Below are 12,998 nucleotides of genomic sequence, written 5' to 3' on the forward strand. Positions count from 1 at the left end.
ACAATTAGTTTTTAGCAGAGATAGCCAGCGAATTAGTTTATTCATTTTTAAAAAGATAATGTGACATTTTATAGAAAAGAGAATTTTAATCAAATATGTGACTTCTAAAGTGACTAGACAAAAAACTGCATTTTATCGATAATTAGAGTCGGATAGCGCGATACGCGATACGGAAAGGGGAAAGGATTCTTAAAAATTGTTCCGATTTTTTTCACCCCTTCTTCCAAATTTTCCTAAATTTCCCGCCGCTAATGGCATTAAGGTCGCGAGTTTCCCGAGCTATCCGAAGATATTTCATAATGATTCACGGATGCATCCTGCAGGGGTAATATTCCCGGTGCCAGTGAGGGACGAGGGAGAAGAGGGGGTACGACAACCACCCCCGATGTAAATCACCTCCCGTTCTTGTCGGCCGGAAGGGCGAGCAAAGTGGATGGGAAAGCCCAGGATGTCTCTGTTCCCGAAAAATAATTCCGGCGAGTCGGCTTTTCCATTAAAAAGTTTGATTCGCGGATTCGTAGTCGACATACCGTAGTTCCTCACAGGGAAGTTAGTCCTTCTTCTTCTTGGGGCAGATCCCGACACTTTGGCCATCGCCGTCTTCCGAAGTCCGTTTTGTCTTCTCAGTTGTTTCTGTAATGCTGCGAGCATGTAGCGAGGTGTATTTTCGTTTAAAATTCTAAAACTTTCGTGCATCGTGACCATATTGGACGGTGTCAGAAACAAGAAATCGCGCGTCATGTTTCCTTGCGATGAGCAAAGTTGAAGTAGAAACGAATTTCTTCGTATGCCATCAATTCCCTTTTTTAGACTGACAGATAAGAGGTATTGGTATAATTTTGAAATATAATTCGTGCACGAAATATATAATTTTTTTGTTATTAATTGTATTTGCGCGTATGTATAAGACATTATTAATTTTGTAATTTATTATAATAAGAATATAAAGCATAAAAGATAATTATTCTTTATAATTTTTTGGATTAATTTCTTTAAAGTATGTTTATTATAAAATGTCTTTTACATTTATTCTTTTATTTAAAATACAGAATGAACTATTGATGAAATATATATGAAATATTTAGTCTGTTTTTATTTTTCAACATTTTCAAATATTCAAACATTATTGAAAAGTTTTACCTTTTACCAGTTTATTATATTTACATATTTGGCTAAAATCTTTTATGGAAACGAGTACACAATATTTTTGTATTTTTTTACGTTATTTCTATAACGTTATCATGAAATTGTTATAAAGTTACTTTTATTTCACTATTTTTGCAAAATATATTTCGTTCTAAGCAAATCGAAATATTTTTGTATTATTTGTACGGGAAAAATATTTTATGTAATTGTAAGTTTTTTACTTTGTTATGATATAGAATATAGACTTACACTCATCGTATAATTTATTCTCCGATTCAACATTTTATGTTTATAAAATATGTATTCTCTCTCTATATATTTTATCTTTCATCACGTTTTTTTAATGTTTTAAAAACAAAACAATGTAAAAAATTGTCCACATTTGTTTATATTTTTTTTTTTCCCCTGGAAAAGTTTCCTGTTTTAATCAAATGCTGGATTTTAGAGATATTTGTTTCCGCGGGGTTACATTTTCGTTTCCTGTCTTTTTTTTCCCGGAATACTTTATGGTTATCATATCTTTTCATTTTTTTTACCATCCACTACTATCTCCGGGTCAATTTGAAGGAGGAAGTGCGCGGCCGTCAAAGTCTCATCTAACTTTAAACGACTTCGTACCTCCGGCACCTTCTCGTCATCAAGACGAAAAGCGCCATCCCCGTCGTCCTCGTCGTTCTTATCGTTGGCGTCGGCTTCTCGCAACAGCACAGTTTGCAAAGTCGCGATGTTCGCCGATAAAAGTTTACGTCATTTAGTGAAATTCTTAACCCCGACTTCTCCTTTACCCTTGCGCTTCCTCGAGTTCTCAGAGACGTATAGGATGCACCTAGCAAAGAGAAAAGAGAAATGAGAACGAGAGAAACTTGAAAGAAAAATACATTTATTTAATGCTTCGAACTAAATTCTCTAAATATCAAAGCAACAGAGGAGTTTTTTTCTGTATATAAAACTTTTTTCTTTTTTTCTTTCTTTTTTTTCTTTTTTTTCTTTTTTGGAAAGAAATGATTAGAATATTGGATAAAAATAGGAATTCTCTAATTGATACTATTATTCATACTGATTATTTATTACACTATGATATTATTATTCATATAAAAAATTTTTCTGATATCTATTTGCTCATGTTTGAAATTTAATTTGCGAATTTTGCTCTTCGATTTTTGCACCGACTGCTAAAAAATAATTGATATTTCGACGAAGAAAGGTCTATTGTCCCCTTAAACGCTCTGTACACTAAATATTAAGATACGCGTGCAAAGCGGACATTGGAATGACGAGGATGTCTTTTGGTTGTTGCAGAATCTCTGGCATGCGTAGTACGGGCGAGTCGGACATAGGGCTCGTTCCGGGACTAGCGAAGGGATCAAAGGAGGATCGGCTAGCCGCTCTCGAGCGGTTCGAGGACCGGTGAGCACGACCCGAGGACGAGCAACTCCTTTGCCGAAGACCAGCAACCTTCCCGACCGTCACTGTCGACGAACAACAGAACAGGTTCGTATACATCTCTTGTAATCGATACCTATTTAAGTATTACATCGTATCTCGAAACTCTCGATCTACCGATATTAGAATCCGTGGTTTTTCAATTTTAATCTTTTTTATTACATAATTGGAAATACAATTGCGTGAAAATGAGGTACATCCTTGCATATTTTTGTTGTGTCTTTTTAAAATCGTTTTACATTTTTTATTAACTTAAAAAAATTTCTACATGACATTCGCGCATTTATTTTTAAATTATATTTTAAAATTAACGAAAATGTGTGTGAATTTTTAAATGAATTTTGGAGATGCTTTAATTTTTTCTTCTCTGTTAAAATCATTTAATATACATGCTGAAATATATAATTATATCTGTTAGTTTCGGGATATCTTGTATGTAAAATGTCTTTTGCGCTATTCATGACAATTTCCGTTAGTGATAGGAAAGGGAATGACCTATCGTTGGATAAAGAGTGCGAATTATGACTTCGGCCTACACGTGCAGGTTGACGTCTCACGTGAAGGCGGATCGATCATCCCTTTCGAGCGGATGTTTGCCCTAGGAATTGCGGAAGAGGTGGAAACGGTCTGGAAGTTATCGAAGGCGCTTGGAGAGAGAGAGAGAGAGAGAGAGAGAGGAGAGGGGCAAAGAGGCTTATCTCGACACGTGAGACGGTATTCTATTATACGTTTCTAATCGAGGGTGCCCGATCGCTCGGTTAGACGCATTGTAAACAGAGCCATTTGTCAGAAGCAACGTCGCATCCCTATCCGGAGGGGGCGAGAGAGGGAGAATTTAGGAACGTGTTCCTTAAACAACCATGCTAGATGAATGAAAATCGGTTTCATATATCTCGCAAATCAGTCATTTGCTGGTAAAATTTCTTAAAAGGTTATTCACTCGTAGAATATAAGAGAATTTCACCAATCGATCTCTCCCTTCATCTGTATTTCTATATATCTTCTTTTCTTTTCCACGTATATATAATGCTAGGGATTTTATATTTTATATTTTTTAATTTTTTGATAAAAATCCGGAACAATATACAATATAAGCATACGCAACCGCACACATACTTCTTTAAGTTTGTATGCGTAATTTTAAATCATTTGAAAAAATTGCCAATTTTTTCAAATACGTACAAATATATATAATATACTGCATATAAATAAATAAATAAATATTAATTAAAATAATAATAAATAAATGATAATTAAAATAAATCAATAGTTTAAATAATTAACATTAATCTAATAAATATTATTTCGGAAATTACGCGAAATTCATCGAAGTATTAAAGATCAGCTGCTCTCTTGAAAGTCTTGTCGAGCATGTTATCGTGCCAAGTGTTTTTATCTCAACGTCGTGTACCCTTAAATGCGATGGCGCGCGTTTGGGAAAACTTTTCGATCCTCTTCGGTGATTTAAAGCGATCAAACCGGTTTTTTTGTTTTGCTCCTCCCAAAAGTACTTCGAGGACGAGAATACAGTAAAGTTACGGAAGTAGATCGGCCGGTGTACATCGGCGACTTTTCGAACTTGTCAAAGTATGTTGACGTTCATAAAGGCGCCTGTTCTCGAATAGAGGATCACGAGAGTTGAAAACCTACCGGGGGATCACATCGTAGCTGGGAGATCGTGCTTTACGCGATTCACTTTGCAAAGTGCATTCAGAAAGTGATTACATTGTTTTCGAACGTTCTTATGCTTATGTATGATGATAATGTTACACACATTGTACATGTGTATATAGACTTATAAATAGAATGAATGAAATTGTTAAGAAATAATAAATTTGCTAAAAATTGATAAAAGTTAATGCAAAAATGGAATAATAATAAAAATATAAATTAGAATTATTAAAATAATAATTAGAAAAAGATTCGAAAATTAAAACGAACACAAGCGGAGAGAATATAGAATAACGTTCTAAATAAAATGGAATCAAAACTAAAATTACGCTTGTCTGTAAGCGGGAACTGAAAATAACGGAAGTTGTTCGGAGCGCGGCGCATTTTGAGATTTCTCGGCGACCAGTCACGCTCATCGTTCAACCCTATCTTCCCCGAGAATGATTTATCTACCCCACGAGAGGGTCAGGATGATCAATCTATATCAATCGCAACTGCGAGATAAAACCAAAAGCAATTTCTACCGCCGAGATAACTGCTTACCTTCTCAACCAGCTTCATAGACGGGATTAGCGACACGAATATCATCTTATTTTAAAAATCATGTACATAATACATTTATCGCATCTTTCGCAACAATATAATATTTTTTTTATTAAGAAGGTTTTAAAGTGTATATAAAAATTCTCTCAAGCGAAAGAATAAAAAAAAATATTTTTTTTTTGTTTTAGAGAGAGAAATATCTCTTATTTTTAAAAAATATCAAACTTTTGGAGATAAAGTTTTACAAGTTTTATCCTCAATTCTCTCGATACGATCCTGTATGAAGGATTGAGAAAATATATTTTTGAAAAGATTGTAGCGTCTTTTCGTAATTAAAGTCGTATAATCGTCGGTATTTCTCGTTAATTAATGAAAATAATTAGCCGACGAGGAGCAGCAAACGTCGCAATCGAATCCTTATCGCAGTTATCTAAGGATTCGAGACAACTCGAGGAGTCTCGAGAGGATAAGATCGAGGATGTGCAAGCGGGGATGCTCGACTAGTTTTTCCGTGAAGTGAGGAAGATAGAAGTGAGGATAGGGTAGAATCGGAAAAGACGGGGTGGAAATTCATTTCCTTAATGGAGGCTGGAATACTGTATACTTAACCGACGGTGACTAAACACGCCCCCTTATCCCTCGTTCTCACTCTATCTCCAAATTACCCGATAGGATATAACGTGGTGTTCCACACAAAGAATCTCGGTTAAACAATTATACAGACTGTTCTGCTATCCTGTTATTTAAAATAGGCATGATAGAGTAGTAGTAAGCATGAGAGAGCCAAATTGACATTATGTATTTATAAAAAGTACTATATATCAAAGCATGGAGAAGTTATTTTAATTATATTTATTAAAAAGTTGCAAAGTAGATAAAGAGAAAGAATCGTTTTACTAAATTAAGTGGACTTTATATTGATTGAATTGATTTGCGGACGCACATTAAAGTCTTTCTGAAAAAGTAAAATGAAATCAGAGTTCCCAATAAAAGAGATTATTTAATTAAGAAATAATTCAATTTAATTAATATCCATACATTAATGTTTCGCGATTGCGATTTGTAATAATTTTTCAGATTTATTTTTATTATCTTTTTGAATTTACAGAAATTCAAAACTATATAAGAAGTATATATTAATTGATGTACAATAAGGTAGATTTATATTATATCTCAAAAATAAAATATTTTTGTTCTCCTGAATCACAGAACGCAAGTGCATAATTTTCGTCGGATCGTTATCGCAGGACATGTTACAATCTTGTAATAGGGAAGGAAGATAATATTTGATGAGGAATGCAATTAAATGCGACCGAATCTAAGTCGAAAAATGCTAGGATCACATCCGCGAGATGTAATGAGTGAAAATCGCGCGGAATATAATATGGCTATAAATAATATCGCAGAGAGAAGGAAAAGAAGCGACGGTGTTGGGAGACAGGGATGGGTGGCGACTGCTGTCGCAGCTATTAATTAGACGAATTAATTGCGCTCATTAACGCGCTTGCATTACGAGCGTGAAATGGGGAATGATTTTTTGTTACCCTTGTCGTTGCTGCACATCGGATATTTGCCCGGGTTTTGTTATACTTCCTTGTTCCTTCATAAAAATATTAATTCAAGAGAGAAAATAATTAAAATTTTTAAATTTTATAAAAATATAATGTATAAATGCTTTTATATATATTTGTTGTTATTGTAATTTAGTTTCTTTCTTTTTTTTTTTTTTTAATATTGATGTGTTATTGATACAAGGAGCTAATTCAAAGCTAGTTATTTTTTAAAGAAACTTGTTTCGTCATTTGAATAATAATATTAAAGATATATACTAATTAAATAGAAGTTTAAATATGATTATATTGTATAAACAAGATATAAATGTTTCTTATTATTATATTAATTTAAACAGTAAGTTTCATTAAAACATCACGCTTATAATTGTCGAAAACAAGAAGATAGTCTTTTTTATTATCTTAATTCGATAAGTAGGCTGTTTGAAAATGTAATTTCTTGATTTAATTTACAATATTTGTCGGCGACAAATCTGTGTGATTGTATCTGGCGGTGTTTTCACACACACATCTGTGTTTTGACATTCTAATTCTTTTACATTTTCGTTTATCGAACAATGATTTTCAGGCAGATAAAATTCCCGCTATTAACGAGTAAATGTTGCGTCTCGCTCATGTAATCGCGACGATTTTATCAGGCGATAAAATGTTCAATGGCTCACCTCTCGTCTGCGGAATTCACTTTTCCGCGGTTCGTCGAAGGGAATGATGAAACGAACAGGGAGGAGATATGAATTTTTTGGATAAAAAATTCATGCGAGGTATACATACAATGAGATAAAGACGATTCGTAAAACGAATAAAGAAAAACGTTCCGAAAATAATACCGATAAAATGTTTCAGTTTTTGAATCCAGGATTTTATCGACATTCTTTTATCGGCTTTCGTGTATATAAATGTGTGTTGATCTTATCGATTTTATTGAGATAATTATTTGATAGTTATTGTATGAATAAATTGATTATTATAATTAGTTGAATATAATTGACATATAAATTATCATGTGTGTATTTGTGCGGTAACTTCAGAAAATATATATTATACTCGTCGGAGATATATTAATTTATCATCAAAATTATTTACTTATTTATTATCGATTATATTTGATGAACTTTCAAGGAAAAATTAAAAGCGCGAATGGCATACAATATTGATTAATTGAGCACTGAATTAATTATTTCTTTAATTTCGGTCGATAATGACGTCGATAATTAAAATAAACAACTTAACGACATCAGTCTCATTCGCGTGTAAAAAGTTTTCAGATCAAATTGTGATGCAACTAAAAGTAAGTTTGATACTTGTGAACTTTGAATGCCTTTATAAGCGAGCTTGAGAAGCGATAAAGAAGAAGCTGCGGGAAGCGAAGGCGCAAAATGTGAATTGTAAGAATAAAAGGAAACAGAGAGAACATTATTATGTTTAAATGAATCAATATTTAATGGTGAAACACGCGCGAGCAAAGTAGTGATAAAAGCTTCGCTTTTGAAAAACGTTCGAAAAAAAAAAAAATTAACAGATTCAATCTTTATGAAGTGAATAGACGATAAATATATTTAATATATGTATGCATATAAGTGGAAGAGAGGAGAATATAAATTAGTGAAATGAATAACTAAACAATACATGTTTAATTAATAAAAATAACATAAAAGCAAGCAAATTTAAAGACGAAGATTTGTTTAGACAAAATTAAATCAAAGATAGAATTATTAAGTCTAATTAAGATCGCAATGTTGATCGTTCTGTCGATGAAGCTTCATTAATGCGAAATAATTCGGGGTCGAGGCTCCAATTGATATTCAAAGCGCTGATCGTCTGCTTAAAATGATGAAAGGAATCGAATTTAATCGCATTGATCGGGGACTAACGGCCACAGCCCCCCAATTCCTTCGTGTTTGCTTCGATGGCCGGGCACTTTCGCTTGAGTTAGCACACTCGATGTCCGATATGTCCTCGATGTCAAAGGCATGCTTTATCTCGAACCATCGATAACACGCGATTCGAGAATCAGCGTCGGAAAATAACGCGAAATAACGTAATAATTTGCACTGTCCCTGACTCTGTATCTGACAACCATAAGGCATCATTCGTCAGAATTGTGATTCTAGAAGAAAAAAAGATGGAAATGATTGAAGAGAAAATACGCGTCCTTCTTTCTCTTCTTCTTTTTTTTTTTGCGAGATTGAATTGTTTGGATTACACTCAATTTTGTTGTAGACTCTTTTTGTAGAATTCGAGATATATTTTATATTTTATTTTTCAAAAAAGAAAATATTGAAATGTATGTTGGAAATATTATTTGACTTTACCAGTATTTCGATTGCAATAAATCTCTTTCTTTCTCTCTTTCTTTCCCTCAGAGAATAAGGTATCTAACTTTAGAGCTTCATTATTGTATATAAGCTATATAGCGTATAGATATAAAAATATATGAAGGGTATATAAAAGAGCTGTAAAAGATCTCCGTATGCCCTTATTCTATATGCTATCTGGATGAAAACTTTTCACAAATTGTTACGTGACTGTAGGTTAATTAATTGTTTCTTACAGATAAGCTATCTCAGAGAAACCGCCATTTTGCAATTTTAATGACAGATACTTCGATAAACTTGGATTAATTTTTTGATAAAAGCAGGGAAGGGTCACAACTTTTAAATATTTTTTACATGAAATCTTAAGTTAAAATTTCAATTTCTTTATGTATGGAATAAAAAAAATTCATCTCTCTCTAATAATAAGCTTAAGTAAAAGATACTATTATACCTAATACCGATTTTTGTAAGTAATAAAGCTCTTTATATATTATAAGAGAAAAGGAGAAAGCAATTGGATAAACCGACGAAAATATATCGAAAATGTATCGAAACTCGGTTTAACTGGAAGAGGTTGAAGTACAGGGCGGATAGATGTGTCTCTACGCAATGAAACTCCTTAATTAATTAACGTTAATTAACAAACGTGCGGCGAAGCTATCGCAACTTGTCACACGCTCTCTTCTCCCCCTTTTCCTCTCGGTTTCATCCTCGCTCGGAACTCCCGAGGGTTACTTGAGTGCCGCCTTTGAAGTTGCATTCGGTTGCAGATTGCAGGTTGCGGAAGGGTCGTCCCTTTCCGCACAATATTCGGCAGTTAGGTCCCTTTGGCCCTCCTAAGGGAAGACGGTCGGTCTGTTGCTTGTTAATTAAATATCACTGTCGCACTAATTTCCGCGACGACGTTTCTCTAATTATGCACCTTCTCCTGATTATGCATAATTAAATAAAACGACCTTGCGAAGTAAATATTTTTAAATTCAGTTTGCATTACAATCCGCGATTTCAGTTATTTACAACTACACCTTTTTTTACCTAATTTTGAAAATAACTTTCACTTTCTCACAAATTTGAAAATGCAGTCTGTGTAACGAAAATAGAAAAAAGAATATGAATATAAATATAATATAAAGTTTTAATTCAGTTAATAATATAAAAATAAAATATAAATATCAAAATAATCTCGTATAACAAGAACAGATTTATGCTCTTATAAATTCATTGAGCATCTTCATTTATAATATGCGAAAGAGAGATGTATATAAATTTAATTTCCAGAAATTTTCTTTTTCGCTAATTACATATATACGTCTTCGAGATTTTTCTTTCTTTCTTTCTTTTTTTAGCTTAAACACTTTTTCGCTAATATCGCAAAATGTTTCCGGCTTTCCATTATTTGACTTCCTTCTTTGAAAGGGTGGACTCGCCCTGTTCTTACATCCGACTTGGCTGTTTCTGCCCGGGGAGAATTTTTTGAGTGACAAATTGTTGCTGCCCGCCTGTCGGCGCTTGTCGAAGGGGTAGTGGGAATGGGCTACACGGGGTGGAAATTGGGAGGAAGGAGGGTTGTTTCGCTGTCCCCTCGGCCTCCCCCCGACATTACGTCACTGTACGGCGCGTTGCTTTGCGCGGAGATGCGGCGGCTTGGCGGGGCCACGCGAGTGGTAAAGGGAGCAGGGTGGCGGAGAAGGTCGATCAATATCAAGCTAAGCGTTCAGCACCTCTATCCAACCTCTGTGGCGACCCGAGCAACGACACGTCCCGCTCGTTGCAGCCGAATAGATTTCGTGAATCCAACGTGGAAAACCACGAAAAGCCCCCTTCTGCTAATAAATTATAAGTCCAGTATCCTCGAGTATTTCCTCTTCTCGCTGGATTGAAAATAGAATATACATGCTGGTCTCGTTAGATTTCGAGTTTATGATATATAATTTAAATTATAACAAAATTTATTTATGTATATATTTTTAAAATAAGCAGAATTATAAAGATATCATGATACCTTTATAATTATACATTTCGTTTGACATTTCCTTCCTTATGCTTTAATTGTGTGTCTTCCCTCAATTTTTTGTCACACACGTGGACAAGAATGACTTTTCTACTACAATTTCTCATTTTTTTTTTTTTTTAATTTTATATTCCCTTTGAATTTTATAATCTGTTACCGATCCCTTTTGATTTGTTTGGTTTTTTTTTCTCTCTCCATTTAATTCCTTCACTTTTAAGGAAATTTTTTAATAGTGGAGAATATATATATAAAAGAAGAAATTAATGTCTATGATTGTAACTTTTGGCAATTGTTCCACATGAATTCTTGAAAAATTCTCGAATGGCATATAATCGACTTCGATTTCAGGGGGTTAATCCTTCTTAATTTTATGATATATAACTTTTTGCCGAAGTCCGAGTGAGATTTCGGGGGCGAAACACGCCGTTGAAAATTAAAGCCTGCATAATGTGCAGCATGCGCGGCTATTAGAACCCAGGCCAGGTCCCTTTGTTCTTAAGTCACCGATGCGGATTAGTGGCGTATTCTACGTTTATTAACGGGAGTTTCTAGTGCCCGAAACTCGGCAGCTTCCGGCAACATAGTTAATTTGACGCGCTCAGCGAATCTGAGAGAGGAAGTATCTTGGAGAGAACGTCACCCTTATCTCGTAATATCGAAGCGACGAGTAAATTCGATATTAAGGTGAATTATCCTTGTCGTATGTATATGTCGATATAACATTGCTTCGCGAAACCAGAACGCTGCAAACACGCAATGTAGGTTGGTAACTTCGCCGTGTACGGAGTTAGTTTCCGGTTTGCAACGTATTTGCAATTTGTGTGCAAATAATTAGTGTTGTCAAATAAGAGAATGTAATTTCTTACTTAAGATCTAATTTTTAGCAAGGAGAAAATTGCCGTATCTCAAAAAAATAAGGCTCTTTAGACTCAAAAGAGATTTTTCTCTCCGATTTAAGATAAACTATAACGAATATTATTCAAGAATTTTAAAATTGATATGTTATTATTATTTTCACGCGTACATAAATTTATTTTGCCACGTGAATTTTGTATAAATGATGTTCTTTTAATTTTCGAGGAAGAAATCTTTGTTAAAGCTTGAAGCGTGCTGGAACATTTCGTATATTTTTCTTATGCGAAAAAAGGACATTGAAATCGCATAAGCGAGAATCGCAAGACCGAAAAAAAAAAAAAAAAAAGATTTCCAATTGAACTATCGAATGCGCGCGATTGCCAGGACAACCCGGTAGATGTTGTGCGCGGGCGTGCAATTTCTACCCCTCTAATATGTACGTTACGTTATACAAGTTCCGCGATAACGTGCCGCTAACTGTAAGATATAACTTTCGATGTAGTTTCCTGTACCCAAACACGTACGAGCGCATTTGTACGTAGGCGTGTGTGGGCATATATTAGGAATCTGTATGTACTGAGCAAACAGTATCGCGTGACAGGCGGTTAACGAGGCTGCTGCGTCTACGGAAGACACGATCTTATAGAAGAGACGGGACGTATATTTCCAATTTGATATAATTAACGCTAACATATATTTTTACATTTATTGTTAGTGGCGACGTTCTCGTCTCCCGTGGCTACGCCGATTTTTATCATCACGCATTCGTAATTTTTTCCACGACTACTCTGTTTAATCACGGCTGTCATCCTCATTAGCTCGATTAATCACACGGAGCGATTACTACTTTCTTTTTTTTTTTTTTATCGCGATATCGATCAGTTTTCTAATTTTTGTATTTCAACTAAATATTTTTAGCATAATGCGAGCATTGATATCTGATTGATCCTTTGTAGGGGTTGAATTTGAACGCTAGCTGGTCTTACGACGACGATAATCGTATCGATCGTCCCACGATATAGTACAGCGTACTGATCAACTATAACGAGCACGGTTGCATTGTGTGCATTGTTAATTTTGCTGCCACTGTTGCGACACGTCGGCATACGTGTGTTTAAGCAGAGTTAATTATCACCGGGAAAATAATTAATTACATGGTTCGGTTCATCTTGTAACGTTGTTTGCAACATCAATCAGTCGTAACGATGATAAAATCGTAGCAGCTCGTTCCGTCAGAAAATGCACAATTGCGTTATTTAATGCATCTTTTTAAATGATATCCTTTTAAATAATATATCCTTTTTAAAATAAAAATCAAAATTAATCTTATACATCTGAAAAAATGAAACTTAGATTAAATTTCTTCGAAAAATTAAAGAATTAGAAAAAAAATAATAAATTAGTATAAATATGCAGCTATACAAGTATACGGGACAATTGAAT

The 12,998-nt window shown here is 34.3% G+C and overlaps 1 protein-coding gene across 6 annotated transcripts in view; it reads left to right on the forward strand.

The window, feature by feature from the left end:
- Rho-5 (rhomboid-5) overlaps positions 1-12,998 on the forward strand; it is a 72,873-nt gene that overhangs the window by 15,411 nt on the left and 44,464 nt on the right. For all 6 annotated transcript variants that reach the window (XM_070292802.1, XM_070292803.1, XM_070292801.1 and 3 more), the window contains one exon: positions 2,446-2,637. The gene's annotated coding sequence lies outside the window, so the exon portion shown is untranslated. The remainder of the gene's footprint in view (positions 1-2,445; positions 2,638-12,998) is intronic.

This window comes from Polyergus mexicanus, unplaced genomic scaffold, assembly GCF_030449975.1.
Source record: "Polyergus mexicanus isolate NDT 795.1 unplaced genomic scaffold, iyPolMexi1.0 SCAF_3, whole genome shotgun sequence".
NCBI lineage: Eukaryota > Metazoa > Arthropoda > Insecta > Hymenoptera > Formicidae > Polyergus > Polyergus mexicanus.